The sequence below is a fragment of the Python bivittatus genome, unplaced genomic scaffold (assembly GCF_059951505.1).
Source record: "Python bivittatus isolate LINGU-HERP-01145 unplaced genomic scaffold, Pbiv_v1 ctg000700_np1212, whole genome shotgun sequence".
NCBI classification, from domain to species: Eukaryota; Metazoa; Chordata; class Lepidosauria; order Squamata; family Pythonidae; genus Python; species Python bivittatus.
The window spans coordinates 29216963-29233129 of NW_028277098.1; the positions used below are offsets into that span (position 1 = coordinate 29216963).

The window sequence follows — 16167 nt, forward strand, 5'->3', positions numbered from 1 at the left end:
AAATCAAATAGTATTAGGTAATGGTTAAGTTCTGAATTAAGACTGGGGAGACATAGAATCACACTTGGCTGTTAGATGCTCTCCAAGTGACTTTGGACCAGATGCTATTTCTCAGTCCAGTCTATCTCGCAGGGTTATTGTATGGATAAAATTGGACACAGAATACTATATTCTGCCTGGGGCTCCTAGGGGAAAGATAGAATACATTTACTTAACATACTGTATATGTTTTAAAAGCTATGATTAAAAAAAAATCAAATTCAGCAGGAAATTTCACGCCCCATAGAAATGTCTCAGTGCAATCTATCATTCTTTGCTTGTTTGAAGAGTCCATTTAGAAAGTTAATTATCTAAGACCCAGTTCTTGCTGAAAGCAAAGTGGTTTCCATTTGCACTCCTTTTAAGCAACATATGTCAGGATATGCAGCTTAATGGGGGAGAAAGGATGAGTTTAAATGATTGAAATGGGACTGCTTGAAAGCAAATATGGTATATTGAGATATTAATAGAGAAAATAACAGTGAAAGATGGCATTATTTACTTACTGCAAATAAGTTTATTTCCTTGTAGTCTTATTTTCAAATAGGAATTTGAATTCTGAATGAATATGAATACCAGTAAATGGTACGTAGCTTTTAAGCTGTGAACCATCCTCTTTCCTTCGTTTTAATACACACATGAAATGAATATAGTTGAATAAGGCTGACTTAAGACTTGGGAGGTCTGCTTGTTCTTTACAATTATCCTGAAAACCACCAATTAGCTGCTGCAGATCACACACACACAGAATAAAAGAACTAGAATGTCAATAATCTCTTGTCAATATTGCATAAATACCGCCATATTCAAATAATATAATGTACTACTTATGTTATATAAATACAATAAAACAAATTATAAGGGGGGAAAAAGGAATTCTGTGTTAAGAATATTTGTCCTGAGCATCTGAATTGATTTGATTTTCCCCCAAACAACAATTAAACTAACTTGTAACTAGCTTGCTGATTCCTTCCAAATCAAGAATCAGTCAGACCTCTGAATTACATCCCAGCCTATCTTCTGCTTTTTGCAGACTTTAAGAAAAGAATACCTAGATTAATGCTTAAAAGTTAAGCCAAATATTTCACTGTGAGGTCTGTGTTCATACATTCAGCTGATCTAGTAACATACATCTGGTATCTTCCTGTTTTTGAAATTTCACTTATGGTCTTGGAGGCAATTTCATTATATCTGGAATGCTGAACAATTCCTGGCCATTGCCAAGATTTTCTCAGCCTCTCCATTGTAGTTACTGGAAAGACATTTCTTGGCATAAAAGGTAGTAGGCAATTTATTTCTACAACTTTCAGGATTTGGTGGAGAAATCATTCGCAGGATCTGAAGTTTAATGCAGATTCTAGATTTTCACAGGTATAATTGGTATCCATATGAATATGCCCATCTGTTATATAGTGGCTCTTTCAGAGGATAGAGAGACAAATACGTGTTTGTGTTTGTATTTCCACATCACAGATAGATTTCCATTTCTGCAGATTTCTGACTATGTATATAGCAGCTAAAATGAAAGCTTAGCTCAGATCAATCTTACCCTGCTCCGAGCTCATTTAGGTGGAATGTTTCTTTTGATACTCCTGAGGAATAGCTATGTTTTTATAAGTAGAATATAAAGGCATCTGAGGCCACTGCAGCTTTGTTCATGACTAAACCTGGCAGCTGTGTCACATTCTAGTATGGTCCCAGGAAGAAAAGCAAAGTGCTGTTTCTTGGAATAGAAGAATCTCCATCTGATTCTAAATGCCTGGCCTCAAAACATTTTACTGTATTTCCAGCTCTGAGATATAAAGCATCTTCCTGCAACCTGGGAGATTTGTATCAGAGCTGCACATGGAGGGTGCTAAGTTAGACAAGGCTGGTTTAAAGAAAGAGCATAGGAAGAAAAGGAAAACAGGAGGCCTTTTTGTTAACCAATGTTAATTGGGAAGGCCTAGGTTTTCAAACAGTGAGTCAGGCAGTCCTTATCCTCAGTTACTGAGCTGAACTCAAGCCTGGCACAACAGTAGAGTTAAAACAACTCAAAACCTTCCTCCTTCAACTTTGCAGTATGTTCATCAACAGAGAATCACCCAAAATATATTTTCTAACTCATTTACTGATTGGATGATTAGCACTGGGTTCCCCTTGTAAAAACTAGCATTGACCAAAAACCAGCTGGCACTCTTTAGGGTCCTGAAGAGTAGACATTTATCAGTCATACAGATAGCGGTTACTTTTTCAGCAAAGATAGCATTTATGTCACCTTACAGTATACATACTGCTATGGAGCAGCCTTCATGTACTTCCCATTTTGGATAAAAAAACAACTAAAACATGAAGTAGAAAAGCAGTATCCTGGTCAGGGTTAAACTGTTGCCTGTCCAACAAGCAGATGTACAGCTTCCATAAGCAAAAGATACAGTAATTTATAGTAGTTTGACATATTATGAACAGTCCTAAATGAGGGGTATCAAGGCTAGGTTGCTGACTATAAGCCAGTAAACTCAGGCCAAGATCTCAGTTAGATATTGAGCACAAAGTTATGTTTCCGGAATGCAATATTTATTTGGATGGTCCCATTGGCCTCTGTTCCTAATCACAATGATGCCAAAATGACAAAATGTGCATTGTGACATCATGATCGCAAGCTCTGCTCTCTAATACTTGCACCACAATATCACAGATGAGTAATGAAGAACAGATTTTGTATCATAATGTTTGCCCCCCCCCCTCCGCAGATGCCTACAGTTGGTTCTGGTTTAGTTCTACAGTTGCTCCACTTTGGGTCAAGCTGGGTGTGAAGGCAGTAACCATGTTTGCTTAATCATATTCCTAGCTTAGCCTCTTTAAACAAGAGATGAGAGCACTTAGAGCATTTGTATCTAATGTTAATGCAAAAAATGAGCATGGAGGAGAGAGGATCTTTCTCCTGTTAAAACCTGCGGTGTGTTTCTCAGTATTTTTCTTCCAGTCTGGCTGGGGAGAAGATCCTGATTTGATTTTCTGAATTATAGTATGCCTAGGTGTAAGACTTGCCAATGAACTAAAATATTTCTTTTAAAACCCAGGATATGAATCTCTCAGGCCAATTGCTGTACAAGCTTTTTTTTTGTCCAATGGTCTCTAAATTAATTTTAGAAAAGTGATGTCAGAGCCTCTGCTCCTATGCGTTGCTTATTGACAAGAGTAATGTTTTAGCCTTATTGTGCAAGAGCCAGAAATTAATCCTTTACTGTAAACCCTAATGCTTTTTTGCTGTTAGTCTTAACAAAGAAAAGAAAACTGAGAGCTGTTCTGTATTTTATGTAACTTCCTGGTTGCTGATCAAAATAAAATTGATTGTGTGCTATACTGCCAAGTGTCTTATTGTCAGCTTTTTTGTTTATAGTGGTAAAAAGAAAAGGGGAGGTGTCAAAAACTCTGTTCATGCCAAGAAGCTGATTAATAGATGCTAAAAGCTGTTCCATAATGCAGAAAATATCAATATGACTACCCACCAATTGTTCTGAGAATGAACAACATTTCCCTTCACTGATTGAATATCTATAGGAATCATGATTTAATTTATTTCTAGACTAAAATTTTCCTGAAAGGTGGGCGAGAAAAAGCCAAAAGTCAGCAAGATAATAAAAATGATTAGGTGTATTTGCTGATCCTGGGCTTTTCATCATTAGTACCTCACCATGATACAAATGTGCCCTGGCCACACCTGTTTTTCTGCCATGTCCCCATGACAATGCCTTCATCTCATCCCCAGTCCAGGAGTGACCCAGCATCCAATGGCCACCACAAGGTACACAGAATCTGTCACACTCTGCCACCCTTTATGTCAGAGGCAATCGGGTGATCAGCGTGGGCAGGATTAGAGATGAGCGGATCCTGCATTCCCCTTGGCTGCCAAAGAGAGAAAGGAAGGGAAGAGAAATCAGTGAAAGTGCTGCTTCTGAGTCTGTTCCCTTCATAATTCCAATAAGGTTTTTTCAAACTTTATTTGGCTCAAATTTCAGCAGAATAAGGTATAAGAAAGGGGCAAAGGAAAGAGTCTAGAAATGACAAAGTCCTGCAGCCAGACCCATCCAGTTCTTTCTGCAGTATTGTGATTTGATGAATGTTGTTGGCTGGTGGACAATATTCAGAAGAGGGAGGCAGGCAAAGACAACCTTTGGTTGGAGGAATCAACCAATTGCTTTGCTTATCACACACTGCATGTGCAGAATCAGGACAGAATCATTTGGCAACGAGTCAGAACAGGTTCAGTAAAGGCAGCCTACGGATCAACCAAGTGGGCAGCAAATTTCATGCAGTATGGTTTTTTGACAATTTCAAGGATGAGTAGAAAGCAATAACTCAGCAATGGGAAAAGGCCCATTGTCAAGGCACATGCAGATGATAATAAAACGTATTGCCTTAAATTTTAAAACAGGTTTTCATATAACCTCTTACTCAAAATAAAACATATAGAAAGTCATAATTTTAAAAAAACCAGAATTGATTTGAGGAATTAGGAACAAGAATATATCTAGTGCAAAGACTTATTTTTATAACCCATTTTTTAAACTCCAGCCTTCCCCAATCTTGAGTTCTCCAGATGTGTTGGGTCTAGAATCTCAAATTTCCCTGGGAATTTTGTAGTTCTAATATTTTGGGGCGGCACCAGGGTGGAAAAGGATCAGTCTATTTGGAACTGAACGTTAAAGTTTTTTTTTTTTTTTTATAATAGAGTTAGTCTTCTGATGCCCTATTCTGAGTCAGACAAAAATCTAGACTGGGGTGGAAAATTTGTAGCCTTTCAGATGGGGCAGAATTATATCTCCTGGCATTCCTCACCACTGGCCATATTACTGGGGGCTGCTGGGAGTGTGTGATTCAGGAATGTAGAAGATTTCCTGATCCTCAGTGCTAACTAGTCTACATTTTAATTTCCAGTGTACAGCTGCTCTAGGACTGAACTGTTTAGACTTTTTTTTAAAAGAAATTACCTGTGTTTGATTTTACTGACTTGTTTATGATAAATGGTTTTAATGATCTTTACAGAAACCTGTTGAGAGGGAGTACCTCTTTGGGAGAAACAGAAGTAAATAACTCCAGCATTACAGTAATTTGGCTCTAACATCCGATCTTCAGAACTGTAGGAATATTCTGCTTAGCTACAGCCCTGGATTTAACGCGGACGTATTACCTATTATGGTTTATATTTGGAATGAGTGCGGTATTTACCAGATCTGATTTGTTATGCCTTACACGGACTGATTATATGATGTTTAGGGTCTGGAGGTGATAACGAATTCTGTACACTTCTATTGCAATTACTACGCCGCCCGGGAGCGCGGTGTACTGTATTGTGTTCCATGTTATGCCAGGCTTTTGCGTTAACGCGAGGAGGTTAGCGAGCGGGGCAAACTGTGGCAATTAGAGGGGTGCCCGGCTTATTAAGAAGGGAGGGGAGAGGACGAGGCCAGGTATCTCCCAGCAGCTGCTGTCCCTGAACTGGGTAACCGAGAGGACAAGCGAGAAGGACCCCCGACGGCGAGTGACTTTGAAATGCCGCCAGCGTCGCCGCCGGGTCCTGCCTCCCCTCCTTGGCCCGCTTCGCCCGAAGCAGGAATAGCGGCGATCCTGAATCCGAGCCACCGCGCTTTCCTAGCAGAGCGCTCACTCTTCAGGGACGGGAGAAAACCAGCCCTCGTCAAGGGGAGACCACCGCAACGAGGCAGAAGAAGCGCCGCTCGAAGGAGCGGGCAGGGGCTACCGAGGGAGGGCGCCTCGGCTCTGCAAAGGTTAACCTCCCTCCTCCTCCCCGACCGCCCCGCCCCCGGCGCCGGAGGAGCCCGTCCCCGCCCCCGCCGCTGATTTAGCTCGTGGCGCTGCCTTGGCCGCCGGCTTCGGGCTGCCTGTGGTTCGGGTTGGGGACGCATCACTGGCGAGCAGCGGGCAGATGCCAGGCGTCTGAGCGCGGTGAGTGAGTGGCTGGTGCCCTCTGGGTCTGCCTGCCACAAAGACAAACCGGGCCGGCGGGGACAGCGTCCCGGCACAGTGACATGCCTGCGCCGACTTTCCCAACTGTGCCTTTGCTAGTGCGGAGGGTGTGTGTTTTAGGGTTTATTCAGACTTTCCTCTACGAGTCTCTCATTCTGCAGCGAGGCGAAGCCGTTCCCTTGCTGAACTGAAGCTTGGATTATCCGTAGGCTGTATTCGCACGACCCTCTAACTTACGGTATATGGTCTTGATTCCACCCAGGCTTGTGTCTGTGGGAGAAGCAGAAACACAGCCTTCTCTAAACTGGAGAGCAAAGGCAAGAGGAATGGCAGGGCCTCCATCCTCAAAGTCCATGAGCTCCGGATCAGAGGGGATCAAGGTGACCCAAAACAGGGATTGGGAGCAGGCGCAGTTCTCTAGGAACGGTCTCAGCCGACTTCAGAGGTGCAGCCTCTACTCTTTCTCTCTCTGGATGGCATGTCTGGGCAAATAGGCACAAGTTCCCCTTGCACCACCCAGTGAGGGAAGAAAGTGAGTAGATGTTGCTGGAATGGGTAACCCCAAAATAAATTGAAGTAGCAACCTTCTGTCACCCCAACTTCCAGAGAAAAGGAAGCTGGGAGTAGCCAGGACCACTTAGGTTTCTTTCTCCTTCTCCTGTTGCTTGTGTTTTTGCAACATGTTTGCTAAAGGTTTGCTCAGAACTCCATTTTTTGGGTATCCATGTTGGCTGGGTTCACAAAGGACATCAGTCTAAAATATTGGCTTTGGCAGTTTGGTGTTCACCTCTGCATCCCTCAAAAGATTTTTCATGGCCAGCAATCTAGATTGCTTTGCCCAGGTGGAAGATGGAATGAGGTGGCTGGCTCAAGTTTCTCTGTTTTGGATCCAATTCATGCTTGCATCCAGGGGAGAGGAACAGTTTTGGTCTTTCCAGCTCCCTGCTCAGTTCTTAGATCCAGCACAATGAAGAGGAGGAAACTCTATCTGTGGGACTTTCTAGAGTCCAGCCAACTTTGGCTGATTTTGCAAAGCTAAGCAGGGTTGGATGTGATTAATACTTGAATGGGACACCAGGAAATCTCAGGGCTGTAAGCTAGGCTGGAAAGTGAAAAAAAAAAAACCCTTGAAGGTAACGGCAAATCATTGTTGTACTCTTACCAACAAAACTACATTGACATGTTCCCCTTATAGCCTTTTTGCGTGAAACAGAAAAAAAAAATGAACTTATGATTTATGGTTTCAATGATTAGAAAAAATAGATCATAGAAAAAAGTTTTTTTTGGTAAGCACGGAGTAAGAAGTAATTTTATATTCGTCCTTATAATTGCTGCAAAGAAAATCGGAAGCTACTTCTTTCTATTTCTTTTCATTTCTTTTTGCATTTCTTTGTTTTCTTTTTTCTTTTTCTTTTCTTTCTTTCTTTTATATTATTTCTTGTTAGTTTTTATCACTTTTTCAAAATTCTTAATAGAAGTTACACGCACACACACACACACTACATTGACATGTTAATGAAGTCACCAGGATTTGAGCTCTACTGGACGGAATCTAACTTACATTGTTGGAGCGTGTTTTTACTTTCAGCTGCTGCTCATCTGTGTTTCCTTTACTGTAAAATAAAAGTGGAAACCTCAAGCATGATTTTTTAAAAATGGGCTTGCTAATCATAGTCTGTAATTTTCATGTAAGGGTCAATCACCAGAATTCTGATGCCAATATCATATTGGTAATCTGTCTGTAGATGTGACTGACTCACATTCTGCCTCACAAAGGCCAATGTTTGGGTTTGTGGCTCTTGCTTGAGCGTCAATCACTTGCAGGAAAGCTTAATCCTAATTCACATTCTGCGCCCCGTTGAATTGCTAGTTTGCTTATTTTCTGGAATGTGCACGAATCAAAACTATGGTGAAATGAGCTCTTAGCTTCATTTTATTTGCTCAACTGTTTGGAGAATAATCTTGAAGTGTTTCTTTTTCTTCTCTTTGTCTGCTGTTTATTAAAAAAACAGTTCTTTAAAAATTAAATCTGGCTGTGCTGCTTTTTTGGGGTGTGTATTTTTTTGGGTGTGTGTGTTGTCCCAATCTCCTTTTGTTCCTTTGGTACTTTGGCCATGCACAGTATTGGGCACTCTTGAAGTTTCATGTGCAAGCATTGAAAAAAGATGACAAAGTCTGATTATTCAAGGGGGAGAACAGTATTTGAAATAATCTTCCAGTCCTGGCACGTAACATTGTATAACCATGTGAATGGTACTGCCTTGTGTTAAAAGTGAGATATGAGTTTGCAACAGTTATTGGATAGCCAGAAAGCTGATTTATTTAAATCAGGATTCAGCCATAATCTTGTGAGATTTATGCAGTCTGCAAATGAGCTGAAGTTTTTAGTGTATTGTCAGAACATAGATAAGATGGAAAGAGTGGATCTCCCTTGCGACAAGTGGAGGGCCGTTCTTTTAAGAATGAGTTTTCATAGGATGTTTCAGTCAGTTATGAAATACAGTTAAGCAATTGTACTAATTAACATCTGTATTCATTTGGGATTAAGACACAAGTACATGACTTTTTAAAAAGGGTGCTAACCAATTCAGTATACTATGTTCTATTTACAGTTCTGTTTATTGGAAGGTCACGGTTAATAGAAGGCATAGCTTATAAGTCAGAGCCACCGAGTCTTGTAGACAAAGAGCTTTTAGAGGGCAAATTATTGACCAATTGATGCATGAAATAGAGTTGCACCACAGAGATAAAATGCTACTGAAGTGGGTAGCAACAATATGTTTCCAGTTGTTAAGTAGTGTAGCTGGGACTTCAACACAGATACACCCAAGTATTTAATGCTAAGATTTGAATGTGTTCCTTGAGTTGTGCCTAATGTACATGCAAGTGTTTGCTGGAGTCTGTTTGAAAAAGGGAGTAGAACGGTAATTGCTTGCTTGCTCTTTCATCTTAGCAGTCCCCCTAAGGGCTGTCTTGGATGCAACCTAACTATCACAGCCCCAGATGGAGCTGAATATGAATTTTGGAAATATTTTCATATTCACAGTTTACTTAAACTCTGACTATGTACTTTGAAACCTGAAATTAGCTCCCCCCCTCCAATTCCCTTAGCCCACTTCAAGTTGTTTGCTGGAACATGGGGCCAAATGAAAATATCTGAAGTTCTTGAAAGGGTGTATATTATAATCTTTTTGGGTGTGTGTGTGTGTAAAAAAGTATTGCATTAAGATGGATTTTGGAATGGTTGAGAAAAAAAAAAAGGACACAAAATTGTCTTCTTGCCAATCGCTTGCTGTCCTGTAGCCTATACAGATGACCTGGGATAAAAGTGCTTGGTGAATGAACTATCGCACTGGGGAACAGCCAGTGAATGAGAATCTATCAGAATGGTGCTTACAGTCTACCTTCCCTTAAGTTTTCAGAGTCAAGAGATACAGGTATTACATTATGTCATGTCCCCATGTACGAGGTTTTACATGACTTCCGACCCTCTCCTTGGAGAAGGGGGACATTTTTCATTTGTTACACAGAGTAGATCCTTGTGTGTCCCTCCTGCTGCCTGATGGATTCACTTTATTTTTCAGTGTAATTAGAGCATGTGTATTTTGACCCTGAGACACGTCGGAGGATCCAGGGTATAGCAAATGGTGTTCCTACAAGCACCAATCATTTAAATCACACTATTCAGAAGGAGGTGATAGACTAAGTGAATAGCATAAGCTTATTTCACTTAAAAGAATGGCACTTTAAATAAGATGCCTCTCTAATTCTTATTATGCAGTAACACTTTACATAGCAACCTGTTACTTTTGCAATGTTACAAGATGAGACTTCTGAAATATGGACTCTTTTTATTGGCAGCTACAATCCGGTAATCAGATGTGTATGCTTGTAAAAATGGTGCACTGGAAGTAAATTACACTGTAGAAAGGGATATGGGTATGCTATAGCCAAATGATTGGCCTGTTATTTTGCTCCAGTGATTAGATTTTTAAAGTTTCCAGTTGTGACTTTTTTTCCTGGGAAAAACAAAAAAAACTCTAGGTTGAACTAGAATCTTGTATATGAGTAAACAAACAAAGAATGTCCTGTCTTTCCATTCTGTGCCAGATGTTATGTTCCCAAGTGCCCAGGGAGGTAAAATGAACAATATTCTGATTGTGCTACCTATCTCATTCTGTGCATTTAATACAAAACATGAAATGAGAAAAACATACTGTTTATGGCTTGCTGGCTATTGATAGCAACTTGGGCATTTTTAACTTTGCTTTGTATGAGTTTTGGAAGTACACCGGAAACGGCAACAAAAATATACCCTGTAGTAGGATGCAAATCCTAGATTTGCCTACTTTGGACTCTTATTTTATTTTCAGTCCACTGTAATCAAGACATTTTAAGAACCTTGAGGGTGCCTCTTTATAGCTTTCTAAAATCAAAATTTGCTTAGATCTTCTCCTGCTCAAGAGTATAAACAATGTACATTGACGTTGTTGATTCAGCTTTGAATACTGTCCCATGTATATATATAACCAGATTGTTGCAATGTAGATATAGTAAAATGCAATTTGTCTCCTGTTTTATTTTTTTTTAAGTGAGTCAAGATTTGTACCCAGTGAAACACTGTATCAGAGAGGCCAATGTCTTTTGTATATATGAAATCCCATGAGATTTCCAATTAATAGTTTTTAAGGGAACACAGTTGGAAAATAAATATATCTTGCAGCTAGTCATCAAGGTTTCAGACATAATATATGGACCAATGGTCTGATCTAAGCCTTCATCTCTTCTCTTCAATATATGAAGAAAAGTGGGACTATTTTTTTCTAATCTTTGTATCTGTTGGCCGTGTAAAAAGCCAAATAAATAAATAAATAAAAAGAACTTTTGTGAATAAGACTATATGAATGGGTCAGGTATGCTGGTAGGTATTTGAGCCAAATTCATTGGATATACCAGTAGTCCTCATTTAGCAACTGCCTCATTTAGTGACCATTTGCAGTTATGGTGATTTAAAAGTAACTTTAAACCCAACCCTCACATTAATGACCTTTGCAGGCCTATTAAGCAAAGGAAAGCTGAAGTAAGGTCGCAAGTACAGTGGAACCTCGGTTTACGAACTTAATTCGTTCCATGACTCTGGTCGCACCCCGAATTGGTCGCAACCCAAAGCAAATTTCCCCATAAGGTTCAATGTAATTACTGTTAATCCGTTCTGGCGTGGAGGACAGGGAGGCGGCTATTGCTTGGAGGGAGAGTCCCCCTCCCTACGACCACGTGTCAGGGCGGAAAAATGGCCGCGGACCACATGTCAGGGGCGGAAAAATGGCCGCGGACCATGTCACGGGAGGGAAAATGGCCGCGTATCCTGTTCGTACCCCGAGGCGGAGTTCGCAAACCAGGTAAATTTTTGCGGCCAGAGCTGGTCGTAACCCGAAAAGTTCGTTAACAGAGGCATTCGTAACCTGAGGTACCACTGTACAGTTGTGGTTTCCCTTAGCGACTGCTTCACTTAATGACTAAGTTGTTGGTCCCAATTGTGATCACTAAGCGAGGACTACCTATATGTTTTTCCAATACATAATGAGGGTTGTCTGAATATTATAGGAAGATGTACTTTAGGACCAACGCAAGTAATCTCAGTTGCTGGGCACATGGCAGTCACTTATTTCTTTGGGAGGATCCAAGTATTAAATGCTACTTCTCGAGTTGGAATTTCCTTCCTGGATCCTGCCACCTGTCTTTTCGTGAGTGCAGGAAAGACATCTATATTTTACTATAACAATGAGAAAAATTAAAAATGAAGCATATTTTGAAACACCAAGAAATAATTGAATTTATCAATGAGCCACATGGATTTGACAGTGATGAAAGGAGATGGGATATTCCTCTTTGGTAAGCAGTGTCTGTAGAAAAATGAAGTATTATGCAAAAGGCTTTGTAATATCCTAAAAGATGAATTATTTCCACATTATAGACTGAATTGCCAAGTCTTCCTTTAGAGCCCTACTCTGGGAAACTCTAAATGAAAGCTTAGCCATGACCTTTTTAGTTTAGACTCCATGTATAGACTTCCTAAACCATAATTTCAGAAGATCTTAAATTATGAGAGACTCTACAGCCTAAATTTGTGGTAACTAGAGATGTACTGGGTGTCTGTCCTTAACAAGTTTCCGAACATTTAAAGTGATAACTTTAACTGGAAGAATATACTGCAGTGTAAAATGGCCTATAATATCATATAGGATTGCCCAACATTTTTTAATGTGGCTTCTCTCTATATTTGTTTTTCATGGTTAGCTCATCATTGAAAGAAAGTGCTGCCAACTGTTTACTGTTTTGTTGTGGATTTTTTTGGCTAAGATTTTTTGTAGCTCGGTTAAACAGTCATTCGGAACTGGAATTCCTACACATTTGAAAGTCAGGTTAAGTATATCTTCCTTAAACTAAATACAAAAACAATGGATATTTAGCATCTATAGCAATATGGTATAAATTGGGTTAGGATTGGCATGGCAGGTAAGGAGCCATCAGATATTGACAACTACTTGTTCTTTGACCATATTTTTCAGTGAACTGATGATGCTTGAAGAATTCTTCTGTTCCTTGATTAAGCCTTTTAAAAACCTCTTTAAAAAAAGTTGTACCATTCTATTCAATTCCATCCCCACCTTTCCTTCCTTTAAATAGATGTTTTAATATGCCCCACTCAACTCAAGGCTGCTGATATTACTATATTAACTACATTTTAAAAAGTCCTTAATTGTTTCTCAGATAAGTTGACTGAGGCTGGAATTATAAGCATACTTCTTAGGGGATACGAAACACAATTCAGTGTTGGTTTAACTTCAAGTTGACATGTATAGATTGCACTGTAATATGTTGCATAATTGTGTTAATTGTGTTAAAAGAGGTAGTTTTCTACGGCAGGGTTCCTCAACCTTGGCAACTTTAAGACGGGTGGGCTGGGGAATTCTGGGAGTTGAAGCCCACTCGTCTTAAAGTTGCCAAGGTTGAGGAACCATGTTATATATACTTACCTTGAAGTGGGTCCAACTGAACTCAGTTGTATTATATAATGTTTTGTTGCCGTGGCTGATTTATACTAACAAAGGACATTTTTAAAAAAATGCTGATACTGGATTCCATATTTTGATGATCAATTTACCTAACTAATTTTAATCAGCCAAACATTTGACTACTCCGCATGTGTTTCAGCATTTAAAATACTTCTAGGCTGCTTGTCAGACAATGTGGTAGCCAGTCACTTGCATTAAATCAGCACAATCAGTCCAAATGTAACTATTGAGAGCAATAAAGCTTAAACCATTGATCTGAGTAAAGCAGTATCGCCAAAAGATAAAATGCTTTTTAGAACTTAGTGTAAAATACGCACCAGACTGGTAGCATTATTCTATGGACAGTGCCAGAACCAGATGAAAGTCAGATTCTTCATGTAATACTAAGATGTAGTGCGTTGTTATTTATTGAGTAAACATTTGTATGCTGACTCATGTAGAATTTTGGCAGTCTATATACATTCACAAAACAGTAAACCATAAAATATCCATTAAAACATACCACAAACTATAACAAAATAATAGCACCCCCTCCCCCCCACCATGCCCAGCAACCTAAGAATCAAACGCTCTTTGGAACATTTCTGCTTTAATTGTCTTTGTGTAAGAAAAGGTAAGTCGCTTCATAGGGAAAGAGCATATAAGAGGAACATTGTTTTATAGCTCCTCCTCTCCAGATCTCCATGGCGGGGGAGGGGGGGGCTCAGCATAATCAGGAAGTGTAGCCTGTGTAGGTGGGCTCTACTTGAAGAGGGTAGTCCTAAAGTGCCAAATCATGTAGAATTTTATTTGTAAGTAACAACCAGCCCTTTGAATTGTGCTCAGAAGCTTACTGGCTTTATTGTTGTTCTGTGTTATTACTTTGTGAACTACCCGGAGTCAGGTGGGGGAATGAATGAATGAATGAATGAATGAATGAATGCAGTGTCCACAGTGCCAGAGTTTCATGATTTGGTAACTCTCATGTGCCAGAATGCACGCTGCTACATCATTGTATCAATTATCTGAGGGCCCACCTCTCCCCAGTTACATCAGCCTGTCCCATTAGATCTGGCAGGGGAGGCATGCTACGGGTTCCACTGGCCAGGGACTTGCAATTCGTGGGTCCCAGGAGGTGGGCCTTCTCTGCTGTGGCTCCCTCCTTGTGGAACATTCTCCCTCCTGAAGTTAGGCTCGCCCCTTCCCTGCTGTCATTTGGGAAGTCCCTCAAGACCTGGTTATGTCATCAGGCCTAGGGGTCTTTGGGAACTGGAGACATTCTTAGATGGCTCCACTATGATTGATATTCTGCTTTCTCAGGAGTTTGTATATTTTAACATTTTTGATAAGATTTTTATTTTAGTAATTGCTTTTTAACTTCTTATAATGATGGTTTTCTATCTAGTTGCTGTTTTATTTAATTGTTGTATGCTGTCCAGAGTCGCTTTGTGGGAGATGGGTGGCTATATACAGTAAATGTGACAAATAAATTGTGCCTTCTAAGTTCTGTAATCTCTAAAGGCAGCCCAACAGAGAGCATATTACAGTAGTCCAGCCATAGGTAACTGTCCTCACAACCTCCTCCTTCAGGTAAGGCCACAACAGGTGCAGTAGCAGAAATTGGACAAAGGCCCTGCCTAGTCACAGCCACCACTTGCTTATTTTGTCTAGGACAAATCCCAAATTTCACCTAGGGTGCTCTGGGGAAGCCTTACCACTGTCTCAACAAACTTCGGAAAAAAAACATTTGAGCCTGAGCAAGAGTTGCTTAAATTGGCTGGATCCCATAAAGGCTTCTTTCAAGGCCTCTGGTATAACCCCTTTCCTCTGTGAGGTGGCTGACTACCTCCTTGGTCCAGCCATTCACCTCCCCCCGGCCTCTTGTAGAAGCCACGTTGGGCATGGATTTAGCCCACAGGTGACCGAGCTCATTCTACAGATCACCCTATCTATTTCCTCAGAATCAGCAAACCCCACAGAATCCTAGGTAATCTCAGAAGACTACTTACCTCCTTAGATATTGTGAAGTGAACTGAGAAATGGTGAACTGAGAAATGTTATCAGCCACACATATCAGATGTACATTGCCCAAACATCTCATAAGATTTACCTGAGGTAAATCTTTTACTATCTCCCCACTAAAAAGGATTGGGTAACTTAAATATAGCCACATGGGCACACTTTGCTGAGAGCAGAGGAGTAAAACCACTTTCCCACCCTTATTCCCACAGTGTAGCATTGGCATAAGCTGCCACCCATGCTGTGGTCCATCTCACTCTTGCCTTCTTCCACTGGCATTCCAGGCATCTCAGAGAGAGGCTTCTTGGGAGTAATCTGGAAGAGTTGGATAAGGTGCTTGGATGAACTGTCTGCCAAATTACAGGGAACTCCCTGAGCACCTTTTAGAATCTGTCCCTGGGTGGGGGGTGGGAATCATTCCAATAAAGTCAGTGGTGGTGGTAAACCTAATTTGGATCAGGGAGTGATATGACTACAGCATCAGACTAACTACAGTGTCCTCCAATTTCAGATCATGTAGCAATTGTTAGGATATGAAGACCAAATCTAGTATATAATTGCCTGCATGGGTCAGCCCTGATATTACTTGGCACAAGCCCATGTTTACCATGGTGATTGTGAACTCCTGAACCTTCCTAGGACCTTCTGCTAGGGCATGGAGGTTGAAGTCCACCAGCACTCTGGGAGATTCCATCATCAGCCCTTACAATCTGCTCCAGGAGCTCAGGGAGAGATCCTACCATACAACAAGATGGGCAGTACACAAGTTGTCCCTACAGCCCGATACAGACAGACACAGCCTGTCACATCAGCAGTATGGTCACACCAAGGTTTCTTGGAGCATCATGATGACCTCCTTCCGCTCCCTCTCCCCCCTCATCCTCTTAGGATGGAGTGAAATAATCAGTGGATTCAGATAAGGCATTATGTGATTTGTTTACTGGTGACTTGGTGTGATATCTGAATGCAGCTATTATGGTTTGAAAATAATAATTTATGCTTAATACAGGCTGTGAACTTAGCTAATTGTGACTTATTGAAAAAGCAGTTGTTAATAAAGTCATGGTTTAGCATGATATGCAGA

General features: G+C 40.6%; 1 protein-coding gene across 1 annotated transcript in view; it reads left to right on the plus strand.

Moving 5' to 3' along the window:
• The first annotated feature begins 5906 nt into the window (after nt 1–5906).
• The window catches only part of LPAR3 (lysophosphatidic acid receptor 3), a 28547-nt gene continuing 18286 nt past the window's right edge, over nt 5907–16167 (plus strand). The window contains exon 1 of the mRNA XM_007421385.3: nt 5907–5988. The gene's annotated coding sequence lies outside the window, so the exon portion shown is untranslated. The remainder of the gene's footprint in view (nt 5989–16167) is intronic.